The sequence below is a fragment of the Diuraphis noxia genome, unplaced genomic scaffold (assembly GCF_037042655.1).
Source record: "Diuraphis noxia isolate RWA-SAM2 unplaced genomic scaffold, SU_Dnox_SAM2 contig0003, whole genome shotgun sequence".
Classification (NCBI taxonomy): Eukaryota; Metazoa; Arthropoda; class Insecta; order Hemiptera; family Aphididae; genus Diuraphis; species Diuraphis noxia.
In genome coordinates this window covers 10930401-10954395 of record NW_028301713.1, presented here as the reverse complement: position 1 = coordinate 10954395, position 23995 = coordinate 10930401, and the positions used below count along the sequence as shown (strand labels likewise).

Genomic DNA, 23995 nt, shown 5'->3' with positions numbered 1-23995 from the left:
ATAAAATTAACCTTAAACGCATTTTTTGACGATTTTTTTTGACATGCTTTTTCTAAATTTTTAGAGCATTTTTTATAATTTGTTCATAAAAACTTGTCAATGAACAAAAATACTGTTGTGATTAACAAGATACCTACTTTTGTAAAACTGCCGACGATACTAATAATTGATTATATAGCACGACAAGTTTTCGTCAATAACAATTTTATCATAGTCAGGACTTTCCGCTCAAATTATCGACGTTATATAGGTATCTATTACAATTTATCTCAGTTATGAGCAACCAATTAGTACATCCAGAACTGGTATATTAGACTCGTAGTTGTAGTAAAAAATAATATAATAGTGTTTTTTATATTATAACTGTAATAATGTATAATATGATGTATTTTATAAAAACTTTTCCTATGACTTTTTTAAAAATATCTAATAATAATAATACAAGTTATATAATGATATATGTATTATATTATTTAAAACCCATTGCCAACTTAATTTGAAAACGACTAAAATGGCTTTGGTCGAAACGGGTATCTGAGCTAAACGGGAAAGGTTGATTTTGGGCGAAACGGGCTGCGCCCGAAACCTTCAGGCCCACTCACGCCCAACCCACACACTCATCAATAATATGGAAATGTTTAATAACTTAATTTAAATAATACTACATAATATCATCAATAAATAATCAGTAATAATCAATAATAATCTTATGTATAGGGCCAGAAAAGGCAGGTAAGTCATCACAATAAATTATTTTATTTTCACATATTCCAAAAGTGGTTTTTTATAAAAAATATATATAATGTATATAAATCATGATTATAATATTTGTCCCAATATCATAATTTAAAAATATTTTGATTCAATGATATGCTTGTATAATGTCTAACGAAATAATTTACGTAAATTAATTATATAATAAAATAATTATTTTAAAATCTAAAATGTATAGAATCATTTTCGATAAGAGCAGACGCCGACTCAAATGGTTGACCCGGGTACAGAACTAAATCCTGGTTCCAAGTTATACAACGATTAATTTTGAAACATTTTTCTAATAGTTATTGAAGTAATCAGCCGCATTAACACCGGGCTCCAATATTATGGGTACTTATGACCTCCACCAACCCACTCGTCAATGCAATGGAAATGATTAGTAACTTAGTTTTAAATGTTTAAATAATACTACATAATATTTTCAAACAAACTAAATAATAATCAATAATAAACTGATGTACCTATAGAGCCAAAAAAGGATGATAAGTCATCACAAAAATTTTATATTATTTTCACATATTCCAAAAGTGGTTATTTATAAAATAAATATATATAATGTATAAATCATAATTATAATTTGTCCCAATATCGTAATTTAAAAATATTTTGCTTCAATGATAATTTGCTTGTATAATATCTAACGAAGTAATTTACGTAAATTAATTGTGTAGTAAAATAATTTTAAAATCTAAAATATATAGAATTATTGTCGATAAGAGCAGACGCCGACTCAAATGTTTGACCCTGGTACGGAACTAAATCCGGTCCTAAATTAAGCATTATTAATTTTGAATCATTTTTTCTAATGGTTATTGCAGTAATTAGTTGCATCAACGCCGGGCTCCAATATTATTGTTCCTTCTGACCAACTCACACCCCACCCACACCCTCATCAAAACATAGACATTTTTAATAACTTAATTGAAATAATACTACATAATATTATCAATAAATAATAAGTAATAATCAATAATAATCTTATGTATAGGGTCAGAAAAGGAAGGTAAGTCATCACAATAAATTATTTTATTTTTTCATACTTAAAATTATTTATTTATAGAAAATATATTGTATAAAATATAATTATAATTTGACCCAAAATCTTAATTTTAAATTATTTTGTATCAATGATATGCACGTATAATGTCCAACGAAGTAATTTAAGTAAATTATTTTATAAAATAATATAATTATTTTAAAATCTAAAATGTATAGAATGATTGTCGATAAGAGCAGTCTTATTAAAATCAGTGTTGTCAAAATAAAATAATATGAGACATTCTATTAATTATTAATATTATTGTTTATTGGCAATATTGGTAATAGTATGTTAGTATTAGTAATAATTATAGAAATGAGATATGTCAATAAAATTGTGTGTGAAGAGGGATAAGTTTACTTATCTCATATTGGACAAAACTAAAATATGTGTAATAAGATACTAGTCAATTTGACTTATTTTTCACAAAAGTAGTTAATGTAATATGGTACAACTGAGTTATCCTGTTTTGATCAAACTAAACTGCATTATAAGTGTTTCATCCCGTTTTTCACAAATCAATTACTACTGTTTAATTCGTCATTCGACTAATCCCGTTATGCACAAATGTAAAAAAAAATTCTCTACGTCCCTTACATGATATCTCAAAATACACATTTTTTGACTTATCCCCCTTTTCATACTTCAAAATTAATTATTCATAGAAAATATAGGTACTTGTTCAATATGCTATCTACCCTAAATATTTTATCTATTGTAATTTTACTATAGTTTAGTATGATATCTACCGTATGCCCGTATGCTGTATATTAATATATTATACATACTTTATCATTTTGCAATTACGATTTAAGATTAATCTTTTATTAAAACCCCAAATCATATTATATTTATATTTTATACCATAGTAAGTTAGGTAAGTTAGTAGGTATACCTTTATATTATACCTGTTTAGTGTGTGTTTGTGAGTTGCGTCGATTATATACGTGGTTTTACTATGATTTATTTATTATTAAATATTATTTAATAATTATTATTATGAGTTTTTCAACTATGATTTCTTTATATCGACACATAATTCAAAATGAAGAGATGCGCGAAATTTTTTTAAGTATACGTGGTTTATTACCAATCGACCAAACTTGTACAAAAATTAAAAACCAAGCAATTTGTGGTGGTGAGTTAATAAAAATTCTGAAAAATAGTCAAAAACGTGATTCGGAAAGTAATATTTTGAAAACAATTTAAATTTGATGTACGAAAAAAGGATGCCAAACATTTTAATCCATACGCAAGAACAACAACTTTTTTACGTATATGGATAAAAATGGGAAGTGTAACAGAGGTTTAAGATTGTGCGATATCGTAGAACTTGTTTGGTATTGGGTATTTCAAATAAAGGTAACACAAGCCGAGGCGTTTACGAAAAGATTAAGACCAACTATAGTTGACTGGTATAATTTATGTCGAGACGTAACAGTAGCTGAGTTTCAAAAACGTAAAAAAATGGGAGGTCCTGGCCTAGTTGTGCAAATAGATGAATCCTTGTTCCAAGGTAAAAGGAAATGTAATCGTGGAAGATTACGTCTTGGAGTTCGCTAACCCAAAGAAATGTCTGATGAAAATGAAGAGAGTTCAGATGAAGACGAAGTAATAAATAATCAAAATTACGGACAACGAATTCAAGGGCCATGGATTTTTGGTTTGTGTTGTAAGCATGATACCATTTTAGAGAGATGTTTTTTTTAAGTTGAAAAACGTGATCGAAATTCCTTACTACCAATTATATTAAATGAAGTTGAACAAGGTACTACTATATATTTCGATAAATGGCGTGCGTATTCTACTTTAAATGAACATGAGTTTATCCACAAAACGGTTAATCATTCAGAAAATTTCATTGATCCAATAACTGGTGCTGAGACCCAAACTAAAGAAACTCTTTGGAGACACGTCAAAAATAAATATAACATTAAAACCCGGTGAGTGACTAACATATTACCATCACCACTTCAAGAAGAGTGGTGGCGCTCGTTACAAAAACCAAATGAAGACCTCTTTGAATTATTCCTCGGAGCGATCAGAAATACGTATACATAACTACACAGTATACAAAAATGACAAAGAAGAAATTCTACATTATGAAGGAAAGACAATTTACATTTAAATACGTGCTGATATCAAACTTCACCAACATAAAATGACGGTAGATAAAAATATAAAATATTAACGGTAGATAGCATACTAAACCATGCGGTAGGTAGCATATTGAACGAGTACCAAAATATATATTGTATAAATCATAATTATTTTTTGACCCCTAAATCTTAATATTAAAATATTTTGCTTGAAGTAATTAGTGGCATTAACACCGGGCTCCAATATTATTGATCCTTGGGCGGCACCCGTTTCGCCCAAAATCAACATTTCCCGTTTCGCCCAGATACCCGTTTCGACCAAAGCCATTTTATTCGTTTTAATATAATACATATATAATTATATAACTTTTATTATTAGCCATTTTTAAAAAATTACTGATTATTTTAAAATAATTTTGTATAGCATTTTTGATAAAATTAACCTTAAACGCATTTTTTGACGATTTTTTTTGACATGCTTTTTCTAAATTTTTAGAGCATTTTTTATAATTTGTTCATAAAAACTTGTCAATGAACAAAAATACTGTTGTGATTAACAAGATACCTACTTTTGTAAAACTGCCGACGATACTAATAATTGATTATATAGCACGACAAGTTTTCGTCAATAACAATTTTATCATAGTCAGGACTTTCCGCTCAAATTATCGACGTTATATAGGTATCTATTACAATTTATCTCAGTTATGAGCAACCAATTAGTACATCCAGAACTGGTATATTAGACTCGTAGTTGTAGTAAAAAATAATATAATAGTGTTTTTTATATTATAACTGTAATAATGTATAATATGATGTATTTTATAAAAACTTTTCCTATGACTTTTTTAAAAATATCTAATAATAATAATACAAGTTATATAATGATATATGTATTATATTATTTAAAACCCATTGCCAACTTAATTTGAAAACGACTAAAATGGCTTTGGTCGAAACGGGTATCTGAGCTAAACGGGAAAGGTTGATTTTGGGCGAAACGGGCTGCGCCCGAAACCTTCAGGCCCACTCACGCCCAACCCACACACTCATCAATAATATGGAAATGTTTAATAACTTAATTTAAATAATACTACATAATATCATCAATAAATAATCAGTAATAATCAATAATAATCTTATGTATAGGGCCAGAAAAGGCAGGTAAGTCATCACAATAAATTATTTTATTTTCACATATTCCAAAAGTGGTTTTTTATAAAAAATATATATAATGTATATAAATCATGATTATAATATTTGTCCCAATATCATAATTTAAAAATATTTTGATTCAATGATATGCTTGTATAATGTCTAACGAAATAATTTACGTAAATTAATTATATAATAAAATAATTATTTTAAAATCTAAAATGTATAGAATCATTTTCGATAAGAGCAGACGCCGACTCAAATGGTTGACCCGGGTACAGAACTAAATCCTGGTTCCAAGTTATACAACGATTAATTTTGAAACATTTTTCTAATAGTTATTGAAGTAATCAGCCGCATTAACACCGGGCTCCAATATTATGGGTACTTATGACCTCCACCAACCCACTCGTCAATGCAATGGAAATGATTAGTAACTTAGTTTTAAATGTTTAAATAATACTACATAATATTTTCAAACAAACTAAATAATAATCAATAATAAACTGATGTACCTATAGAGCCAAAAAAGGATGATAAGTCATCACAAAAATTTTATATTATTTTCACATATTCCAAAAGTGGTTATTTATAAAATAAATATATATAATGTATAAATCATAATTATAATTTGTCCCAATATCGTAATTTAAAAATATTTTGCTTCAATGATAATTTGCTTGTATAATATCTAACGAAGTAATTTACGTAAATTAATTGTGTAGTAAAATAATTTTAAAATCTAAAATATATAGAATTATTGTCGATAAGAGCAGACGCCGACTCAAATGTTTGACCCTGGTACGGAACTAAATCCGGTCCTAAATTAAGCATTATTAATTTTGAATCATTTTTTCTAATGGTTATTGCAGTAATTAGTTGCATCAACGCCGGGCTCCAATATTATTGTTCCTTCTGACCAACTCACACCCCACCCACACCCTCATCAAAACATAGACATTTTTAATAACTTAATTGAAATAATACTACATAATATTATCAATAAATAATAAGTAATAATCAATAATAATCTTATGTATAGGGTCAGAAAAGGAAGGTAAGTCATCACAATAAATTATTTTATTTTTTCATACTTAAAATTATTTATTTATAGAAAATATATTGTATAAAATATAATTATAATTTGACCCAAAATCTTAATTTTAAATTATTTTGTATCAATGATATGCACGTATAATGTCTAACGAAGTAATTTAAGTAAATTATTTTATAAAATAATATAATTATTTTAAAATCTAAAATGTATAGAATGATTGTCGATAAGAGCAGTCTTATTAAAATCAGTGTTGTCAAAATAAAATAATATGAGACATTCTATTAATTATTAATATTATTGTTTATTGGCAATATTGGTAATAGTATGTTAGTATTAGTAATAATTATAGAAATGAGATATGTCAATAAAATTGTGTGTGAAGAGGGATAAGTTTACTTATCTCATATTGGACAAAACTAAAATATGTGTAATAAGATACTAGTCAATTTGACTTATTTTTCACAAAAGTAGTTAATGTAATATGGTACAACTGAGTTATCCTGTTTTGATCAAACTAAACTGCATTATAAGTGTTTCATCCCGTTTTTCACAAATCAATTACTACTGTTTAATTCGTCATTCGACTAATCCCGTTATGCACAAATGTAAAAAAAAATTCTCTACGTCCCTTACATGATATCTCAAAATACACATTTTTTGACTTATCCCCCTTTTCATACTTCAAAATTAATTATTCATAGAAAATATAGGTACTTGTTCAATATGCTATCTACCCTAAATATTTTATCTATTGTAATTTTACTATAGTTTAGTATGATATCTACCGTATGCCCGTATGCTGTATATTAATATATTATACATACTTTATCATTTTGCAATTACGATTTAAGATTAATCTTTTATTAAAACCCCAAATCATATTATATTTATATTTTATACCATAGTAAGTTAGGTAAGTTAGTAGGTATACCTTTATATTATACCTGTTTAGTGTGTGTTTGTGAGTTGCGTCGATTATATACGTGGTTTTACTATGATTTATTTATTATTAAATATTATTTAATAATTATTATTATGAGTTTTTCAACTATGATTTCTTTATATCGACACATAATTCAAAATGAAGAGATGCGCGAAATTTTTTTAAGTATACGTGGTTTATTACCAATCGACCAAACTTGTACAAAAATTAAAAACCAAGCAATTTGTGGTGGTGAGTTAATAAAAATTCTGAAAAATAGTCAAAAACGTGATTCGGAAAGTAATATTTTGAAAACAATTTAAATTTGATGTACGAAAAAAGGATGCCAAACATTTTAATCCATACGCAAGAACAACAACTTTTTTACGTATATGGATAAAAATGGGAAGTGTAACAGAGGTTTAAGATTGTGCGATATCGTAGAACTTGTTTGGTATTGGGTATTTCAAATAAAGGTAACACAAGCCGAGGCGTTTACGAAAAGATTAAGACCAACTATAGTTGACTGGTATAATTTATGTCGAGACGTAACAGTAGCTGAGTTTCAAAAACGTAAAAAAATGGGAGGTCCTGGCCTAGTTGTGCAAATAGATGAATCCTTGTTCCAAGGTAAAAGGAAATGTAATCGTGGAAGATTACGTCTTGGAGTTCGCTAACCCAAAGAAATGTCTGATGAAAATGAAGAGAGTTCAGATGAAGACGAAGTAATAAATAATCAAAATTACGGACAACGAATTCAAGGGCCATGGATTTTTGGTTTGTGTTGTAAGCATGATACCATTTTAGAGAGATGTTTTTTTTAAGTTGAAAAACGTGATCGAAATTCCTTACTACCAATTATATTAAATGAAGTTGAACAAGGTACTACTATATATTTCGATAAATGGCGTGCGTATTCTACTTTAAATGAACATGAGTTTATCCACAAAACGGTTAATCATTCAGAAAATTTCATTGATCCAATAACTGGTGCTGAGACCCAAACTAAAGAAACTCTTTGGAGACACGTCAAAAATAAATATAACATTAAAACCCGGTGAGTGACTAACATATTACCATCACCACTTCAAGAAGAGTGGTGGCGCTCGTTACAAAAACCAAATGAAGACCTCTTTGAATTATTCCTCGGAGCGATCAGAAATACGTATACATAACTACACAGTATACAAAAATGACAAAGAAGAAATTCTACATTATGAAGGAAAGACAATTTACATTTAAATACGTGCTGATATCAAACTTCACCAACATAAAATGACGGTAGATAAAAATATAAAATATTAACGGTAGATAGCATACTAAACCATGCGGTAGGTAGCATATTGAACGAGTACCAAAATATATATTGTATAAATCATAATTATTTTTTGACCCCTAAATCTTAATATTAAAATATTTTGCTTGAAGTAATTAGTGGCATTAACACCGGGCTCCAATATTATTGATCCTTGGGCGGCACCCGTTTCGCCCAAAATCAACATTTCCCGTTTCGCCCAGATACCCGTTTCGACCAAAACCATTTTATTCGTTTTAATATAATACATATATAATTATATAACTTTTATTATTAGCCATTTTTAAAAAATTACTGATTATTTTAAAATAATTTTGTATAGCATTTTTGATAAAATTAACCTTAAACGCATTTTTTGACGATTTTTTTTGACATGCTTTTTCTAAATTTTTAGAGCATTTTTTATAATTTGTTCATAAAAACTTGTCAATGAACAAAAATACTGTTGTGATTAACAAGATACCTACTTTTGTAAAACTGCCAACGATACTAATAATTGATTATATAGCACGACAAGTTTTCGTCAATAACAATTTTATCATAGTCAGGACTTTCCGCTCAAATTATCGACGTTATATAGGTATCTATTACAATTTATCTCAGTTATGAGCAACCAATTAGTACATCCAGAACTGGTATATTAGACTCGTAGTTGTAGTAAAAAATAATATAATAGTGTTTTTTATATTATAACTGTAATAATGTATAATATGATGTATTTTATAAAAACTTTTCCTATGACTTTTTTAAAAATATCTAATAATAATAATACAAGTTATATAATGATATATGTATTATATTATTTAAAACCCATTGCCAACTTAATTTGAAAACGACTAAAATGGCTTTGGTCGAAACGGGTATCTGAGCGAAACGGGAAAGGTTGATTTTGGGCGAAACGGGCTGCGCCCGAAACCTTCAGGCCCACTCACGCCCAACCCACACACTCATCAATAATATGGAAATGTTTAATAACTTAATTTAAATAATACTACATAATATCATCAATAAATAATCAGTAATAATCAATAATAATCTTATGTATAGGGCCAGAAAAGGCAGGTAAGTCATCACAATAAATTATTTTATTTTCACATATTCCAAAAGTGGTTTTTTATAAAAAATATATATAATGTATATAAATCATGATTATAATATTTGTCCCAATATCATAATTTAAAAATATTTTGATTCAATGATATGCTTGTATAATGTCTAACGAAATAATTTACGTAAATTAATTATATAATAAAATAATTATTTTAAAATCTAAAATGTATAGAATCATTTTCGATAAGAGCAGACGCCGACTCAAATGGTTGACCCGGGTACAGAACTAAATCCTGGTTCCAAGTTATACAACGATTAATTTTGAAACATTTTTCTAATAGTTATTGAAGTAATCAGCCGCATTAACACCGGGCTCCAATATTATGGGTACTTATGACCTCCACCAACCCACTCGTCAATGCAATGGAAATGATTAGTAACTTAGTTTTAAATGTTTAAATAATACTACATAATATTTTCAAACAAACTAAATAATAATCAATAATAAACTGATGTACCTATAGAGCCAAAAAAGGATGATAAGTCATCACAAAAATTTTATATTATTTTCACATATTCCAAAAGTGGTTATTTATAAAATAAATATATATAATGTATAAATCATAATTATAATTTGTCCCAATATCGTAATTTAAAAATATTTTGCTTCAATGATAATTTGCTTGTATAATATCTAACGAAGTAATTTACGTAAATTAATTGTGTAGTAAAATAATTTTAAAATCTAAAATGTATAGAATTATTGTCGATAAGAGCAGACGCTGACTCAAATGTTTGACCCTGGTACGGAACTAAATCCGGTCCTAAATTAAGCATTATTAATTTTGAATCATTTTTTCTAATGGTTATTGCAGTAATTAGTTGCATCAACGCCGGGCTCCAATATTATTGTTCCTTCTGACCAACTCACGCCCCACCCACACCCTCATCAAAACATAGACATTTTTAATAACTTAATTGAAATAATACTACATAATATTATCAATAAATAATAAGTAATAATCAATAATAATCTTATGTATAGGGTCAGAAAAGGAAGGTAAGTCATCACAATAAATTATTTTATTTTTTCATACTTAAAATTATTTATTTATAGAAAATATATTGTATAAAATATAATTATAATTTGACCCAAAATCTTAATTTTAAATTATTTTGTATCAATGATATGCACGTATAATGTCTAACGAAGTAATTTAAGTAAATTATTTTATAAAATAATATAATTATTTTAAAATCTAAAATGTATAGAATGATTGTCGATAAGAGCAGTCTTATTAAAATCAGTGTTGTCAAAATAAAATAATATGAGACATTCTATTAATTATTAATATTATTGTTTATTGGCAATATTGGTAATAGTATGTTAGTATTAGTAATAATTATAGAAATGAGATATGTCAATAAAATTGTGTGTGAAGAGGGATAAGTTTACTTATCTCATATTGGACAAAACTAAAATATGTGTAATAAGATACTAGTCAATTTGACTTATTTTTCACAAAAGTAGTTAATGTAATATGGTACAACTGAGTTATCCTGTTTTGATCAAACTAAACTGCATTATAAGTGTTTCATCCCGTTTTTCACAAATCAATTACTACTGTTTAATTCGTCATTCGACTAATCCCGTTATGCACAAATGTAAAAAAAAATTCTCTACGTCCCTTACATGATATCTCAAAATACACATTTTTTGACTTATCCCCCTTTTCATACTTCAAAATTAATTATTCATAGAAAATATAGGTACTTGTTCAATATGCTATCTACCCTAAATATTTTATCTATTGTAATTTTACTATAGTTTAGTATGATATCTACCGTATGCCCGTATGCTGTATATTAATATATTATACATACTTTATCATTTTGCAATTACGATTTAAGATTAATCTTTTATTAAAACCCCAAATCATATTATATTTATATTTTATACCATAGTAAGTTAGGTAAGTTAGTAGGTATACCTTTATATTATACCTGTTTAGTGTGTGTTTGTGAGTTGCGTCGATTATATACGTGGTTTTACTATGATTTATTTATTATTAAATATTATTTAATAATTATTATTATGAGTTTTTCAACTATGATTTCTTTATATCGACACATAATTCAAAATGAAGAGATGCGCGAAATTTTTTTAAGTATACGTGGTTTATTACCAATCGACCAAACTTGTACAAAAATTAAAAACCAAGCAATTTGTGGTGGTGAGTTAATAAAAATTCTGAAAAATAGTCAAAAACGTGATTCGGAAAGTAATATTTTGAAAACAATTTAAATTTGATGTACGAAAAAAGGATGCCAAACATTTTAATCCATACGCAAGAACAACAACTTTTTTACGTATATGGATAAAAATGGGAAGTGTAACAGAGGTTTAAGATTGTGCGATATCGTAGAACTTGTTTGGTATTGGGTATTTCAAATAAAGGTAACACAAGCCGAGGCGTTTACGAAAAGATTAAGACCAACTATAGTTGACTGGTATAATTTATGTCGAGACGTAACAGTAGCTGAGTTTCAAAAACGTAAAAAAATGGGAGGTCCTGGCCTAGTTGTGCAAATAGATGAATCCTTGTTCCAAGGTAAAAGGAAATGTAATCGTGGAAGATTACGTCTTGGAGTTCGCTAACCCAAAGAAATGTCTGATGAAAATGAAGAGAGTTCAGATGAAGACGAAGTAATAAATAATCAAAATTACGGACAACGAATTCAAGGGCCATGGATTTTTGGTTTGTGTTGTAAGCATGATACCATTTTAGAGAGATGTTTTTTTTAAGTTGAAAAACGTGATCGAAATTCCTTACTACCAATTATATTAAATGAAGTTGAACAAGGTACTACTATATATTTCGATAAATGGCGTGCGTATTCTACTTTAAATGAACATGAGTTTATCCACAAAACGGTTAATCATTCAGAAAATTTCATTGATCCAATAACTGGTGCTGAGACCCAAACTAAAGAAACTCTTTGGAGACACGTCAAAAATAAATATAACATTAAAACCCGGTGAGTGACTAACATATTACCATCACCACTTCAAGAAGAGTGGTGGCGCTCGTTACAAAAACCAAATGAAGACCTCTTTGAATTATTCCTCGGAGCGATCAGAAATACGTATACATAACTACACAGTATACAAAAATGACAAAGAAGAAATTCTACATTATGAAGGAAAGACAATTTACATTTAAATACGTGCTGATATCAAACTTCACCAACATAAAATGACGGTAGATAAAAATATAAAATATTAACGGTAGATAGCATACTAAACCATGCGGTAGGTAGCATATTGAACGAGTACCAAAATATATATTGTATAAATCATAATTATTTTTTGACCCCTAAATCTTAATATTAAAATATTTTGCTTGAAGTAATTAGTGGCATTAACACCGGGCTCCAATATTATTGATCCTTGGGCGGCACCCGTTTCGCCCAAAATCAACATTTCCCGTTTCGCCCAGATACCCGTTTCGACCAAAGCCATTTTATTCGTTTTAATATAATACATATATAATTATATAACTTTTATTATTAGCCATTTTTAAAAAATTACTGATTATTTTAAAATAATTTTGTATAGCATTTTTGATAAAATTAACCTTAAACGCATTTTTTGACGATTTTTTTTGACATGCTTTTTCTAAATTTTTAGAGCATTTTTTATAATTTGTTCATAAAAACTTGTCAATGAACAAAAATACTGTTGTGATTAACAAGATACCTACTTTTGTAAAACTGCCAACGATACTAATAATTGATTATATAGCACGACAAGTTTTCGTCAATAACAATTTTATCATAGTCAGGACTTTCCGCTCAAATTATCGACGTTATATAGGTATCTATTACAATTTATCTCAGTTATGAGCAACCAATTAGTACATCCAGAACTGGTATATTAGACTCGTAGTTGTAGTAAAAAATAATATAATAGTGTTTTTTATATTATAACTGTAATAATGTATAATATGATGTATTTTATAAAAACTTTTCCTATGACTTTTTTAAAAATATCTAATAATAATAATACAAGTTATATAATGATATATGTATTATATTATTTAAAACCCATTGCCAACTTAATTTGAAAACGACTAAAATGGCTTTGGTCGAAACGGGTATCTGAGCGAAACGGGAAAGGTTGATTTTGGGCGAAACGGGCTGCGCCCGAAACCTTCAGGCCCACTCACGCCCAACCCACACACTCATCAATAATATGGAAATGTTTAATAACTTAATTTAAATAATACTACATAATATCATCAATAAATAATCAGTAATAATCAATAATAATCTTATGTATAGGGCCAGAAAAGGCAGGTAAGTCATCACAATAAATTATTTTATTTTCACATATTCCAAAAGTGGTTTTTTATAAAAAATATATATAATGTATATAAATCATGATTATAATATTTGTCCCAATATCATAATTTAAAAATATTTTGATTCAATGATATGCTTGTATAATGTCTAACGAAATAATTTACGTAAATTAATTATATAATAAAATAATTATTTTAAAATCTAAAATGTATAGAATCATTTTCGATAAGAGCAGACGCCGACTCAAATGGTTGACCCGGGTACAGAACTAAATCCTGGTTCCAAGTTATACAACGATTAATTTTGAAACATTTTTCTAATAGTTATTGAAGTAATCAGCCGCATTAACACCGGGCTCCAATATTATGGGTACTTATGACCTCCACCAACCCACTCGTCAATGCAATGGAAATGATTAGTAACTTAGTTTTAAATGTTTAAATAATACTACATAATATTTTCAAACAAACTAAATAATAATCAATAATAAACTGATGTACCTATAGAGCCAAAAAAGGATGATAAGTCATCACAAAAATTTTATATTATTTTCACATATTCCAAAAGTGGTTATTTATAAAATAAATATATATAATGTATAAATCATGATTATAATATTTGTCCCAATATCATCATTTAAAAATATTTTGATTCAATGATATGCTTGTATGATGTCTAACGAAGTAATTTACGTAAATTAATTTTATAATAAAATAATTATTTTAAAATCTAAAATTTATTAAGTCAAAAAAATCTTAATAGTTTTCAAAAGTGTCAGGAAAAGCAAGCAAAAACTTAGGGAAAAAGTTGAATATTATATGCAAAACCGATTTTCGGCAAAATTAATTTTGAATTTTGTGGTAACTCAAAAACAAAAGACCTGAAATACTTGCAATTTTTACTTAATGTTTATATTTGCATTGCATATACATCATGAGGTTTTGAAAATATTTTGACTTGATATTGAGCATGTATGGATATTTAGTTTCCAAATATAGATAATATATATTTAATTTTTTCATAAATGTCAATAAAATGTATTCGATGGGTAAAAAAGTTTGAAAATGTAATAAAATGCTTCTAATATACAGTTACAATGGCAGCTGAAAAAAAATTAAAAATTCGTCATAATTTTTTTTGAATTTTGACAAAATACTTAAAATCATGAAAATTTTGAAAATTACTTCGAGTTAGAAATTCATAAGAATTTTGCAATTGATATTTTAATATATTTTTGAGAATGAAAATTTAAAACAAGATCCCTCGTAAGGTTGTTTAGCTTTATCAAAAAAAAAATAAAGATATGTGTACTGAAAAATTAAATCAAATTTTTATAAGTGTTTGAAATTCATATTTTTACAACATTGGATGTACACTCTGTTTTTCATACAAAGATATTCTTATTTTGTTGATAATCAAAAATTATTAACCGAAGGTACTTAAAATTGTCATCAAATGTGTATTTATAATCATTGCTTATACATGATAAAATTTTCAAAATGTTTAAACTCTTTTTAAACTATTTATAGAAATGTAAAATTTAAAAAAATTTAATATTGTTATTCTATAAATATTAATAAAATTGTATTCATTGGGTCAAAAATCTTGAAAATTTATCACTAGGATCCACGTAATAAGTTGATATAATAGCAATTGAAAAATATTAAAAATACATCTACGCGTTTTTTTTAAATGTGATTGTGTGTAATGTTAAAATTTTTAAATTGAAAGCTTACAAATTATTTAGTTCAAATACACTACCCTAGATTAACAAAATGTTTTTGCTCATAATCGTTTTTCGTATAGAAAGATATATTATCATTGAATTCAAATTTAATACTATTCATTAGGTACAGTTACTCAGTTGTCTGCGACATCTGCTAAGTCGCTTTTATTTATTTTAGATTCTGAGCGGAGCGATGAATGTATTGATTTTACCATGATGTGTGTTTTTTTTTTTTTTTTTTTTTTGTTTCTGTCATCACGTTTTGGGGCAGTAAAAATGCTTCGATTTTTGACTTCAGTACCTCGTTCGATCAGAAAGTGAATCTAGTTGGTACTTTGGGGGGTCAAAAGTAAAATTCTTAATACTTTTCTAAATAATTGAGAAAAACAAACTAAAAATTAAGGGAAAAACGGGAAATTTTACGCACACTCATTTTTCGACAAAATCGATTTTGGTTTTTGATGTAACTTTAAAACAAATGACCACATGTATCATAGATACATGAAATTTTCACCTAATGTTTATATAAGTATATTCTATCCACCATGCAATTTTCAAAAAATTTCGACTTAAGTTGAACTATTCATAGGCATTTAAAATTTTCGATCATTATTAGTTTTTTTTAAATTAATATCGATAAAAATTTATTTGTTAGGCAGAAAAGCTTGAAAATTTAATACAAGGCTCTGAACATATTGTTACAATAGCAGATGAAAAATAAAAGAAATTCTTAGTCACAATTTTTTTTTTTATAAGCATTCAAAGTTTGAATTTTGACAAAATACGTAAAAATCACGAAAATTCACAAATTATTTTAAGCTAGAAATTCATAAAAAATTTTCTTTTTAAATCTAAGATTTAAAAATTTAATACAAGATTCCTTACAAGTTTTTCAATCTTTATCACAAATAAAAATTCCACCGGAAATTCAAATTAAATTTTTATGAGCATTTGAAATTTAAATTTTTACAACATTGGATTTTCGCTTTTATTAATTTCCTTATTATGGTGTAACTCTAAAACAAATTACAGCAGATAATTAAAATTTTGACAATATATGTAAAAATCACGAAAATTCGCAAATTATTTCAAACTAGAAATTCATAAAAATTTTTCTTTTTAAATCTAAGATTTGAAAATTTTTAATAATCTATAATCTATCCTAGACAGATAAACCGTCTTCGCTCAGAATCGTTTTTTCAAACAAACTAAATAATAATCAATAATAATCAGATGTACCTATAGGGCCAGTAAAGGATGGTAAGTCATCACAAAAATTGTATTTTATTTTCAAATATTCCAAAAGTGGTTTTTTATAAAAAATATATATAATGTTTATAAATCATGATTATAATATTTGTCCCAATATCATAATTTAAAAATATTTTGATTCAATGATATGCTTGTATAATGTCTAACGAAATAATTTACGTAAATTAATTATATAATAAAATAATTATTTTAAAATCTAAAATGTATATAATCATTTTCGATAAGAGCAGACGCCGACTCAAATGGTTGACCCTGGTACAGAACTAAATCCTGGTTCCAAGTTATACAACGATTAATTTTGAAACATTTTTCTAATAGTTATTGAAGTAATTAGCCGCATTAACACCGGGCTCCAATATTATGGGCACTTATGACCTCCACCAACCCACTCGTCAATGCAATGGAAATTATTAGTAACTTAGTTTTAAATGTTTAAATAATACTACATTATATTTTAACTTTTGAATCTTGAATGTTCTTGGCCGAGAACCACAGTCGAGTGTTGCAGTAACTTATATTTAACTCCCTCCCTTCAGAATAATCTGAATACATTTCATTTTTAACCGATATCTAGCTGCAGGTATTTTTCCTAATCAATAGAAAAATAGTTTTATCAGTTCAGTTCATGATTACCAATTATAGGGCAATATAAAAAAATATCTGTTTTGTCAAAACTTCTTAAAAAATTAATGGTGCCCTACTGCCTTCCTTAACAATTGTATTCAACATTCTATTAGACTACAATCTACATGGTTTTAGAAGGCCTCCTTCTGGTGAAATAAATTTACTGTGTTTTGACAATGATCTTATATACATTCTATGAAGTCTGGCAGATTAACTTATGTTCTTTACACAGACTTTAGTAGGTAAGGCTTTTGGCAGTGTAATAACAATAATAATAATACTTTAAAATAATAAACTGTTTATTAAAGAAGGTATAAGTTAAAACAAATATCATATATTAAATAGTTTGGAATATAATATTATAATTTAATGATTCATTTTTATGTACTTTTTTACATATATATTTATTTTTTATTTTTTCTAGTATGATATTAAATGTAATGCTAATGGCCTCAGATGTCAAAGCAGAAATTCTTAATAATTTCAAAATTAAGAAAAAAAAAACTATAATTTATAATCAGTTCGTGTTCAGACACCGTACAGTCCGCACGTACATTGTCTCGCACACCGCTTATCTGTTCCGATAGCATAATCGTTAGTGCTCGCCGTCGCGCCCTGCGCTCATTGCGTTATCAAGCTGACGGTAATGTTTAACTTATCGTACATGTACATCCAAAGCAGTGGAAGCTCGTGGGTTTTTAATGAGGTGGTGTACATCCAAAAAAATATAACCAATATTATATACATACATATATTATATTAGGTTGTATCAATATTTTTTTACAAATATTAGTTATTTACCTTTTATTTTATTTATATTATTATACATATGTGATATGTACATATATTAAAATTAAATCCAAAAATAAAATAGTATATTGTATAATATTAATAATACAATTTAGAGAGTACAAGCAATTTATTAGATTTCAGGAACGTGTTTATATGTTAAATCGATTCTTCTATCTTTTTTTTCTGCGAACCTGTTGATTACTTCTTCGTTGAAGTTTGGAATATTGCTGATTATTTGTTTTTCATAGCATTGCTAGGGCCGTAAGTCGATTTTCTGTCATTGAATTTCTCAAAAAAGTCTTAATACGTTTCAATGTAGAAAACGATCTTTCGGCTTCAGCTGTAGTCATTGGAATAGTTGAAATTATTTTTAAAAGCTTATAGCTTTCAGAAAATATCAGTGTTAAATTATTTTCAATTAAAAATTTCAATAAATGAACTGATGAAGAGATATCACGGAAATCGGTTCTTTTGTAGAATAGTTGTAGTTGTAGAATAGTTTTAAGTTTAGTAACGTCCTAAAAAGGATATGCTTCAACAGTTTTATTAAAATGGTCACTTGGGAATTTATTTTCGTACGTAAGAAACTTATTAGATAAAAATAGGTGCGAAGCATGTAAGTAATTTTTATAATCAAACCGTTCTTTAACATTGACGATAAAAATATCACATACTTCTTTTGCAGCGATTTTTCTTGTCTCAACACTTCAACAGTATCATCTTGTCTTCGTTTTTTTGTTGGATGAATTTCAGAGATTTCTTTTTCTTCAACAATGTTATCAATATTCTGTCTTTCTTTTAATATATTTTCTTCGAACCAAAAAATTGCCTTTGAAAGTTCTACAGGATCTATAGTTCTTTTTTGTAGTTGATTATACAGAATATCAACATGAGGCATTAAAGAATGAAACACTCTTAACCAAAATATAAATTTATCATCATTTAACATACGACGCAAAGCTTCGGCTTGGTTAATCGCTATGGTTTGTTTAAATGTTGATTCAATTTCTTCCATACATTCAAGATTCTCATACACGGTATTTACCACTCGACTTTTAAAATTCCATCTAGTATTAGATGATCGAGGTACTCTGTGTTTAACAATTTTATCTAAAACCATAACCCGCTGAGGACTGTTGGAAAAAAAATTTTTTAAATCTGTTAAGTTTGAAAAAAAATCCTTATCTCACGATTTTGTGAAGTTGCTTGAATTTAAATTAAATTAAGCTGATGAGCATAGCAATGTATGAAATGCGCATTTTTATAACTATCATTTATTATTTTTTGTACACCATTGATGAGGCGTCCACTCATCACATTTGCGCCGCCGTAACTCTGACAAATCAACATTTCTGGCGTTTCTAGAACTTTTTCTAAGTTGAATATTAGGCATTCAGACAATGATTTCGCATCATGTCCTGTAGGATTGAAAAATCCCCAAAATCTTTCTACTGGTGTTCCATCCGGTAGTAAATATCTAAATATTATTGAAAATTGAAACTGAGCAGATAAGTCAGTTGTTTCGTCGGCCATTACGGAGATATATTCGGCTTGTTTTATTTCAATTTTAATTCTTTGTTGACATACTTCTAAACAACATTCAAGTGAATCATTTTGGATTGATTTTGATAGACCTTTAAATGCCGAAGAGTTCTCAATGTGACATTTAAGTACCGTATCTAACTCTGAACTAAAGTTTATAAGACCTCGAAATACGCCGGGATTTTCTGAATTTGGTTTTTCATCGTGACCTCGGAGTGCAAGTTCAAATGCTCCACAAAATTTAATACAATTTATAATTTTATTCAATATATAACGATTATGAATTTATGACTTATTTTTTAATTGTATTGTTTGATATTCAACCGATATGCACTAGAAAGTTGTTGTCTTATATTTTGTTTTCCTAAAAGTTTTAAATTTAATTGACAATTTATATGTGTCATTGAATTTTCATGTATTTTGATTTTAGAAGTTAAATGATTTAAATCGTTTATTCCATTCTTTACCCAAGAGACATCATTAGATTTTTGACCAAAAAGTAGACAGGGAAAACAATAAAAACAATTAGTTTCTGAACAACCACAAATCCAGTCATGGGTTTTATAAATATAATTTTTAAATTTTCTTACATATTCTCTAGTTTTACATTTAGTAATTTGCTTAATATTTAAGTCTGGAGTAGGCCTACCTTTTTTTTTTATTTCCATCTTCTTTTTCAACGAGATGGTTGAAAAATTGCATTTCAATATTTGGTGAACTGAATTCATATTAAAAATTAGGTACTACGAATAATTGGATAGAAAATGTCTATAGACATCAGAAACACGATTGTTGTTTTGAATTCACGATAACGATCGATGAACATTATCAGTTAATAATTGGGATATAATAAACGAGTGGGAGTAAAAATAGATTATAATGCCGACGCGGGACACGCGACGTCAACACACGCACGATGCACGACGGCGACGCGCGACGGCCAAAATAATACGCTGAAAACAATTTAATTGGTTATGTGCACAAAACTAATGTGCACATCAATTCCATAATAACGTGGGCTGCTTGTTTTGACTTGTTTTAAATTTTACACAGTACAAAAGTGCACAGCGGACTGTGTGCACCACTGCGCTACTATACATACCGATACTGCTCCGTCGCTGGGGACAACCGCCCGGCCGTTTCGCGTTCGAAATAACCCAATACAAATTTAATATTATATTATTTTCATATCCTAAATTTCTATATTTATATTTTGAAACATATTCTTAATAACACTACAGTCTACAGATACTTAGTTGTATTATTATGATATATGATTTAATATGTTTTCTTGAGTTTGGGTAGGTAGGTAGTGCACGTGCACTTGTGCACATATACACTAGCCGCCACTGATCCAAAATATAATAACATCATTAACTCTCTATCGAAATCACCATGGATAATAATCAACCAAACAGTCATAATAATATAATTATAAACAAAACGAAAAAAAACCACTCCACCGATTACTATCTCAAAAACAATTACAACAACGAATTCAAAAGCTAATATAAAGGCTAACACTTTAGATACCGGATGGTCAACACAATCAAATAAACGTCTACACTCCAACTCCTCAAACTCACTATCTGAACATTTATATGAACATAAATGCTAAACAAAAAACAAACAAAAAAAAATCTTTGCTTCCCGCAACAGGTTCGAACTACTTGCCCAAGAAGATCCATTGACCCGCCCACTACTGAAAATATTTCTATTAACTCTCAGCAAAATGATGCCGAAAACGATATAATGGAAAATGAAAACACACCAATTAAACCTCCTCCACCTATATTTGTTAAAGGTGTCGAAGATTTTTCTGCACTGTGTACAGACTTAATAGAGCTTATAGGCGTTGACAATTTTATATGTAAATCTTCAACAAATTCTCTGAAAATTCAAACTACGGACCCTAATGCTTACAGAGTATTAGTACATTACCTTAAATCTGAAAAAGCCGAGTATCATACTTACCAGCTCAAAGAAGATAAACCACTTCGGATAGTTATACGTAACCTCCACCCATTCACGCCTCTAAGTCTAATAAAAGAAGAGTTGGAAGTGCGTCTCTACGAGGTAAAACAAGTTACCAATGTACTACATAAAGTCAATAAAAAACCCCTCCCCTTATTTTTCGTTGATCTCGAACCAACACCGAAATCCAATGAATTGTTTAAAATGTCTTCACTACTTCATTGTAAAATAAAAATCGAAGAGCCATACAAACCGAAGACAATCAGCCAATGCTTCAATTGTCAACAATATGGACACACCAGAACCTACTGCGGCTACCAATCCCGATGCGTTCGATGCGGAGCAGATCATCAGTCAACTGCTTGCCCTAACCCACGCGATGCTCCTCCGAAATGCGCTCATTGTTCTCAAAACCACCCAGCCAACTACAAGGGCTGCACAATTTATAAAGAACTCCAACGTCGTAAAAAATCCAGCACACCAAGTAATCGATTACAAAATAATTTTAATATCCAAACCACTAATGTACAAAGTAGCCATCCACCTGTTCGCACTTTCCTCCTCACACCCCTCTCCTCCTCACACAAACTTACGCTCAGGTCACATCCAATACACCAGCTTTCGTTGCTCCTACTTCTACTGATACTCAGCCGCCTGATTTAAGCAAATTATTAACTAATTTTTTAGACGAATTCAAAAATGTTATAAATCCACTAATTTCTCTATTAACTAAAGTAATATCCAAGCTCCTCGGCAAATAATGACTAATAATAACTACAATAAATCTGTCAACGACGATTCGCTCTTAATATTACAATTTAACGCAAATGGACTAAAAAACCATGCCCTTGACCTTGAAACCGTATTAGACCGCAAACGGCAATGCCCTCATTTCTGAAACCCACTTCACTAAATTCTCTCATATACATATCCCCGGTTATATTCTAATTAAATCAAATCACCCCGACAATACCACACACGGAGGTGCTGCTATTTTTATTTAATCTAATATTGAATTTTATCCCTTACCTAGGTTTTCTCAATCCTTTCTCCAATCCTGTGCTATTAACCTTAAGTTAAACAATACTTCACTCACCATTTTTGCTGTTTATTTACCCCCAAAACATAACATAAAAAACACTCAATTCACCGACTACTTCAACTCATTTAATAATAAATTTATCATAGGTGGCGATTTTAACGCTAAACATCAGTCATGGGGATGCCGCGTGAATAACTCCCGAGGAGTCACCTTATACAACTATATAAACACTATAAGATTTAAAGTTCTAGCCCCACCTGATCCAACCTATTGGACTTCTTCGGCCCGTAAAAAGCTTGATATTCTTGATATTTTTGTCTCCAATTTACCGAACACCTTGTTCCACTCTACTAAAAACTTACTCGATTTAAATTCTGACCATTCATCAATACTCCTAACTCTCAATACTTCCCCTTCTCTTAAAGAATCCAACAAATTATTTAACAAATTCACAGATCATGTTAAATTCCATGAACTAGTCAACATAAAAATTAAGCTAAACACAAAATTAAAATCACCCAATGAATGCTTATTGTGTCTAGTCGATACAGATTGTGTATTACGTTTAAAAATAATAATAATAATAATAATAATTTATAATATTGTATAAGGAAAGGTATTTTTAATTTGGATTCATTCATTTAATTTAAAGAAGTTTGTTTAAATTATATTCAAGTATGAACATGTATATGAATTAATTTGCGTACAATTATTGGAAATCTATAATTGAGAACTTATGAAATAAATATAACTTGCACTGATCTACTACACTTGCACTCATTTACCTTTATATTGAAATATCAAATAGGCATTAGTTGAGCTTAGTTTGAAGGTTTAACTATATAACATAACAAGTGGTGGTGTAATCTTTTAAATTTTAACAGTTTATACTTTTTTGATTACAAAATAAAAACTAGGTGTAATGTAAACAAAAATCATTGATTCATTTGATTTCCATAACAATATTCAATTTATTAAAATATTATTTTTAAACGTTTATAAAATGAAATAACGATTATGTATTTTCAATTTTGTTCAAATTGTTATGTATCGTATAATATAATGTAACCTCAATAAGTACCTCATAATAAATATTCAGTTTATTTTACTGTGAATCACTTTTGAACATTTTATCTTATATTGAGCTCCAAAACGTGATATCAGACAAATCATTTTATATAACATAAACAAAATCAGTCGTTATAAAACCAATATAAGATGTAACAGATAGAACTGACTTTTGG

General features: G+C 28.2%; 3 pseudogenes; all 3 read left to right on the top strand.

Annotated features, from left to right (window-relative positions):
* Positions 1 to 3079: 3079 nt before the first annotated feature.
* On the top strand, positions 3080 to 3977 carry LOC149056710 (uncharacterized; annotated as a pseudogene).
* A 3449-nt stretch (positions 3978 to 7426) lies between these two features.
* Positions 7427 to 8324, top strand: LOC149056709 (uncharacterized; annotated as a pseudogene).
* Positions 8325 to 11773: 3449 nt separating this feature from the next.
* On the top strand, positions 11774 to 12671 carry LOC149056708 (uncharacterized; annotated as a pseudogene).
* The last annotated feature ends 11324 nt before the right edge of the window (positions 12672 to 23995 follow it).